This window comes from Canis lupus, chromosome 18 (genome assembly GCF_048164855.1).
Source record: "Canis lupus baileyi chromosome 18, mCanLup2.hap1, whole genome shotgun sequence".
Lineage (NCBI taxonomy): Eukaryota > Metazoa > Chordata > Mammalia > Carnivora > Canidae > Canis > Canis lupus.
The window spans coordinates 11,362,270-11,369,016 of NC_132855.1; the positions used below are offsets into that span (position 1 = coordinate 11,362,270).

At 33.6% G+C, this 6,747-nt stretch overlaps 1 long non-coding RNA gene across 2 annotated transcripts in view; it reads right to left on the reverse strand.

Moving 5' to 3' along the window:
- Window positions 1-6,355, reverse strand: part of LOC140608655 (uncharacterized) — a 47,032-nt gene extending 40,677 nt beyond the window's left edge. For both annotated transcript variants that reach the window (XR_012010620.1, XR_012010619.1), the window contains exons 1-3: window positions 5,037-6,355; window positions 4,741-4,794; window positions 2,729-2,780 (exon numbers count right to left, since the gene is read on the reverse strand). This is a non-coding gene — a long non-coding RNA (uncharacterized lncRNA). The remainder of the gene's footprint in view (window positions 1-2,728; window positions 2,781-4,740; window positions 4,795-5,036) is intronic.
- Window positions 6,356-6,747: the final 392 nt, after the last annotated feature.

The window sequence follows — 6,747 nt, forward strand, 5'->3', positions numbered from 1 at the left end:
AAAAAAGATCCCAGAACACACAGGATACTTCCTGAAAAGAAGCACCAGTAAGGGGTTGACAAAAAATTACCTCATTAGCAAGCAAATGGTTATTATAATTTAGACAGTATGATGCTGGCACAAAGTCAGACAAATTCAACAATGGAACTAAGTAGAAATCTCGCCAACAACTCCACATTTGGAAACTGGATATATGTAGAGATGGCATTATTTAACAGATTCCTTTGGAATCTCCTGGGTGATAGGAGTGTCTTTTGTTCTTATGGAGCAATGGTGGGTGGGCTCCTGAATGGAGGCTGGCCACCAGGAGGACTAAGCTATGATTAGAAGCTTGGAAATTTCAGCCCCATCTTTTAAATTTTTAAGGTGTGATGTATGGCCCAGAATGTACTCTACCTTGGTAAATGTCCCATGTGAGCATGAACAGAATGTGTATTCTGCTGTTGTTTGATGAATTCTCAATAGATGTCAACTATATCCAGTTAATTGATGGCATTGTTGAATTCAACTATGTCCCTACTAATTTTTTGCCTCCTGGATCTGTCCATTTCTGATGGAGAAGCATTCAAGTCTTCAATCATGATGGTAGGTTCATCTATTTCTCCGTGTAGTCCTATCAGCTTTTGCTTCACATATTTTGATACTGTATTGTTAAATACATATTTATTAAGAATGTTTATGTTTTCTGAACTACTGACCTCTTTATCATTATGCAATTCCTTCTTTATCTATGATAGCTTCCCCTGCTCTGAAGTCTGCTCTGGCTGAAATTAATATAGATCCCCACTCTTTTGATTAATGTTAGCATGATCTATATTTCAGCATCCCTTTACTATCAGTCTGTCTTTTTATTCAAATTCAGTTTCTTGTAGAATATACATTGAGATCTTGTTCTTTTATCAGCTTTGACTACCAGTGTATTTTTTTTTTAAAGATTTTATTTATGGGACACCTAGGTGGCTCAGTGGTTGAATGTCTGCTCAGGTTCCTTGTGGGGAGCCTGCTTCTCCCTCTGCCTATGTCTCTGCCTCTTTCTCTGTATCTTTCTTGAATAAATAAATAAAACCTTAAAAAAAATCACAGAGAGAGATCCTGAGCAGGGAGCCTGATGCAGGGCTCAGTCCCAGGACATTGAGATCATGACCTGAGCTGAAAGCAGATGCCCAACCTACTGAACCACCAGGCACCCACCAGGCATTAAAAGACTACCTCTGTCTTTTAATTGGTGCATATAAGACCATCAACATTTAAAATGATTGATATAGTTGGATCAATATCTACCATATTTGTTACTTTTTTCTTCTTCTTGCCCATTTTCCTGACTTTTGTCTTCCACACTTTTTCTGCCTTTTGTGGTTTTAACTGAGCATTTTATGTAATTACATTTTCTTTCCTTAAGAATATCAATTATAGTTTTAAAAAAAACCTTTTGAAAAGCATATGAAGTGTTTCTTCTTTATGCTGATGCTTATCCCTGTGTCTTCTTTCCTTCTATTTTAGGATCTCTGATTATGAGCATTTCTTTTCTAGATCTTACTCTGTGGGAATCCTAAGTGCCTAAAAGTATGATACTTTAAGCTATAAAGGATTTCTGTTTGCTTCTGCTATGATCTAAGAGATTCTGGTAACTACTTGGGGCTCCTGCTTAAGCTCCTACACACTGTGATACATTCTCATAACAGCATTTAATCTCAGGGTTAGCATGGGCATTTACACCTTGGACCAACTCAGCTTTAAGGTTAACTTATTCTTCACTGCTTTCTGTTAAATTTTCAACTTACATCTTTGCTGTTTGATTGTTGGGCCTTTAAAGGTTTTGCTTATTTCTTCAAACTCAACAAAGCATTTTTAATGTAAGATTTAGTTGTTTTGTAGGAGGAGAGCTCTTCTGAGTATCTAAACCACTACTCTGCTGGTAACGGACATGTTTGAAATATGTTTTTAGTTCTATGAAATTTTAAATGTTATTTTTTCAGTCAAAAGGATTACATGCATCTCCCTGAAATATTCTTTAGATTTAGTAAGAATATACTACCATCAGCATTTTAAATTTGTAACTCCTAAATAAGTTCAAATCCCTGTGACTGAGAATGTATTATTTAAAATGTGTCATACTGATGATTTAAGCCATTCCCTAATCACAAAAATTATAAGAGTAAAGTAACATAAGTACAAACTATGTAAAAATAACTTTCAACACGTAGCCAGTCTACAAGGAAAAAAAGAAAAGAAGAGTATCTCAATCATATATCTGTACCTTTCCAATTAGGTAGCATTCCATTGATTACCTGCATTTTCAATGTTGGGCATTTGGCACCATAAATATACAATTTATTTTTGCTACAATAATAATGCCTTCTTCAAAAAAAAACAAGATTTACAAACTTACATGATTTAATATTAGCTTAGCTATTTCTATTCCATTCTATTACACACTTCCTGGATATTAACAGAATTTGCAAACACCAGAGTCTGAGTATCACTATCAATTTGCATTAACATAAAACTCTTCTTCATACTGTCTGTAATTATTTCATGCCTCATAAATTCAACTTGGTCCCTGTGTATTAATTTACCCATAACTCTTCCAAGTCTTGTCGCCAAAATCTTGGCATATATCTTTATAGCACATTTAGTTATTTAAATGTGCCTATAATTTTCCAGACTGTTATCCCTCCCTTTTATAAATTAGTAATAGGTACTTTGCTCATAGCTGGGGAAAACTCACCTTGTCCTGTTTGCTCCACAGAAACTTATCATACAAGGTGGTCAACTTCATCCTGAAATTATAAAATGACTCATTGGATAGCCATATTCTTCTGTTCTTTGCCCTTAGCAAGTTTTCAAATGTCATTTAGAGAAAATTAATTTGTCTCCACAGGACGTTCTAATCTGTGACATTGAAGATATATTTTCAAGCATTTCTTAGCTTTTAAAGTTAGCAGGAAATAAATCCACTAGAGTTATGACACTGTTTTTTTTCCCCTTTATATAAAACCGATGGAAATGAGAAACTATTCTCTGCCATCACAGCACTCTGAGTCTGTTTTCCCTGGGGCAAAACATACTTAGATATAGGACAGAAACTAGGGTGAAACACTATGTTTGAGTGTTAAGGAAATTGTTCCTTAGAGGCCTGAAAAGTTAATGTGTCTCATTAAATTACGACCATGGAACAGTACCAGGTCTCACAGAAAGTCAGAACTAGAAGAGCCTGAAGAAATCACCTAATACTACAAAATCAATTTCTAGGTAAGAAATTGAGGACCAGGAAAGTTATGAGATTTGGTGAACTAATTAATAAAAAATAGAAGATTAGAACTTAGGTTTCTAATTTTTTGTTAAAGGTATTACTCTATATAACTTTGAGCAGATATCAATATTTTTACTTTGATTAACCTTGATAATCCATTTAATTAATATTTTTACTTTGATTAACCTTGATAATCCATTTAATTAAATAATTAACACTTCGTGAACATTTTCCAGATGTGGGACATTTTTCTAGGATTTAGAGCTCAGGAGATACTTCAGAGACCTCATCATCAAGGGACTTATAATTCAAAAGAAGAAATAAATATGTAAATAATCATAGAGTTCTATGTAGCGGGGTAATAAGAATAGATGGACAATAGCCACCTCTGAAAGGTTTCTTATTCCATGTTAAGTAATTCTGGCTTTATCTTAAGGGCCAAGAAAAGACACTGAAGGATTCCAAGCAGACAAGAGGTAGAATAATTTCACTGTTGCAGAAACCTATAGCTATGTCAACATTTTAGATGGTGGGTAGGGGTGAAGAACAAGAGACTAGTCAGTAGGCCATTATATCATTAACACCAAAATACAAAGGCTAGTTCACAGTCATAATAATGAATTTAAAGGGTAAAGAACAGCTTAAGACTTTTTTTTAAGTAGGTAAAATTGATAGAAGGTAAAGACTTAGGCAAGTAGTACCAGATGCAGTGATAAGGAATACTCTGGGAGAAACATCTTTGTGTTGGAAGGCTAAAGTGGTTTGGTTTGCCTTAGTTTACATTGGTTAAATTTGAGGTATCTGCTGGATATTCAGATGAATGTCTGTTGTGTATGTGGTAAAATAGAACCTAAAAAATATTTGGTCCAATGATAGAGATTCATGAATACAAGAATAAATGGAAATTGAACTTATGAGATATGGATGAAATTGTATAGCTTTAAGTACAGTTAAAGAAAGACTGAATCAGGGTTTGTGGAATACCAATATTAAGAAAGAAAAAAAAAAAGAGTGGCTAGGGAAGTTTGAAAAAAAAGTGAAAAGAAGATATTATGAAAAACCATGATGGAGAGAACTTCAAAAAGAGAAAGCTCCCAAAAGATCATGTCCTGCAGAGAGGTTAAGGGAGATAAAAATTCATATTCTTATCTTGAGTTAGTAACACAAAGGTCTTCAGTGGATGATCTAAAAAATAATCTGTTAAATGGTAAGAGAAATGCTGTATCATAGAGTTGAGATATTAGTGAATCAGAGTTTTACATGTACAAAAAATGGAAATCTATTCCTTCAGAAGCTTCTCTCTGAAGGAAAGGAAAAGAAAATTAGAAAACCAGAGATGGAACATACAATAATGAGAAACATGGGACATGTGGGTGGTTCAGTGCATTAGCCTCCAACTCTTCATTGTCCCACATTGGCCTAATTAAATAACAATGGAAAGAATGAAGTTCAGAAATTCTATTACAATATGAAAGTAAAACACTCACCAAACATTCAAGGTGGAAGACATTTTAGAGGCTTATTCCAACTTGCTCACACATCTAAAATCCAAAGAGGACAAGTTATTTAGATAAGTAACCACTGCCGATCAGTAACTGATCCAGGACCAAAACTGATGTTTCCACAACAAAACACAGTATTGCTGTGTGTTCTACTCAAACAGTTGGTAAAGTTTTGTTTTGCTTTGTTTTGTTTTGCTTTGTTTTACAAGAACTTCTATTACTGAAGCAACACCAATATTTCTGTTCAAATATGGAAGAACTTGAGTAGATGTGTTCCTTACCATTGGCAAACACTGGAAAATGATCAGTCCTGCCAATTTAGAGTACAAATCAGGATACAAGTAGACTATTATTTGAAGTGATTCTGAGGAAGAAAAGGAATAGATACCCTAAAAATCTCTTTCAACTGATTTTAAGGAACCTTAACTATAACAATGTTATTGTTTTTTGTTTTCTAGTTTCTGTCTCTGACATTTCCATCACTGTCCAGTTACATTTTTTCTTGAACTACTTGCTGTGATAAACATTTTGACTTTCAAAGAGATTCCCACAGATGAGTGACTTTATTCAATCTATTACTTGTTATCTCTTTAAAGATGTTCCTATACTTTACTAGTTCTTCTCTGAAGATAAGCACTAAAAGGAATCAGTTGAAAAGCATCAGGCATTTGGAAACATAGATTTTCCTTTAAATTCTGTTATTTTTAAAATCAGTTTTATTACAAAGTTCTACCTATTTAGGCTACAGTTTATGTGTGCTACATTCTAAATTTACTTATAGTTTGTGTGTGCTGCATTCTAAAACATTTGAAATGCCATAAAATGCTAATACGTCTATTAAACAAGAAAGCTTGAGATGAATGCTCTGAAAATGGACCTGGTGGGGTCTGTTTCCTTCAGTGATGAGCTCCAGCAACCTAGCTCCCATCCCAGAACTCTGTAAGTACAAATGAATGAAATAATGACAAAAGTTCCCCCTGCCCAAAGTGAAAATATACACATTAGAATATGGGAAATTTTAGCTAGCACATTTTGCAATAAATTTACAGGATCTGTGTTTGTAAATTTACAGGATCTGGTGAATTATTTATCAGTAATATGAATATTTGTCTTACTTTGCCCAGGAGAGCCTCAGTTATTTCATATAGTTATCCCTTTGTCCTGGTTAGTACCTCCTTTCATTTTCAGAAATATCTATGTTTTGACAGTTATTTATATTATTTATGTAGTCATCATATTTACTAGCTATACTCTCCAACTTACTCATTACCTACATTCTTTCTTCTTATACACTGAATGAAGTGAAAATTAGAATAATTATTTGAATTAGTCTGAAAATATATACTTTTGCTTTATCTGAATAGCTCAAGAAAATGTTTTGAGTTTTAAGTGTTGTAGAAATGAAGTTTCTCTAAATCATATACTTGTTAGAAAACAGTAAGCTAAAAAATATAGACAAGTGCAAGTATGGAGAACTTAGAATTCAGACTGTCTTTCTAAAGGCATTTTAAGAGAAGGGAACATAGATTTTGGGGAAGGAAAGCTAATTGTTTCCCTATAACATATTTCGAAAATGATTATGTAAGCTGAGGCAACTTATTTTATAAACATAAATTTATTAAGTTTATAATATAGATCACTGATTAATTAAGAGTAAAGTTTTTAGAAATAAACCACATTGCTAATTTACAACTAATAGCTTTTAATTCTATAATACAGGAATGTTTTTTTAAAAGATTTTATGTATTTATTCATGAGAGACACAGAGAAAGAGGCGAAGACATAGACAGAGGGAGAAACAGGTTCCCTGTGGAGAGCCTGATGTGGGACTCGATCCCAGGACTCCAAGATCAAGACCCAAGCTGAAGGCAGAAGCTTAACCACTGAGCTACCCAGGTGCCCAATAGGAACCTTTAATAACTGTTCATTTGTACTTTGAATTTGTTTATTCCATTTGACTAAAAATATATATTGTTGGACACAGAGAAGTAT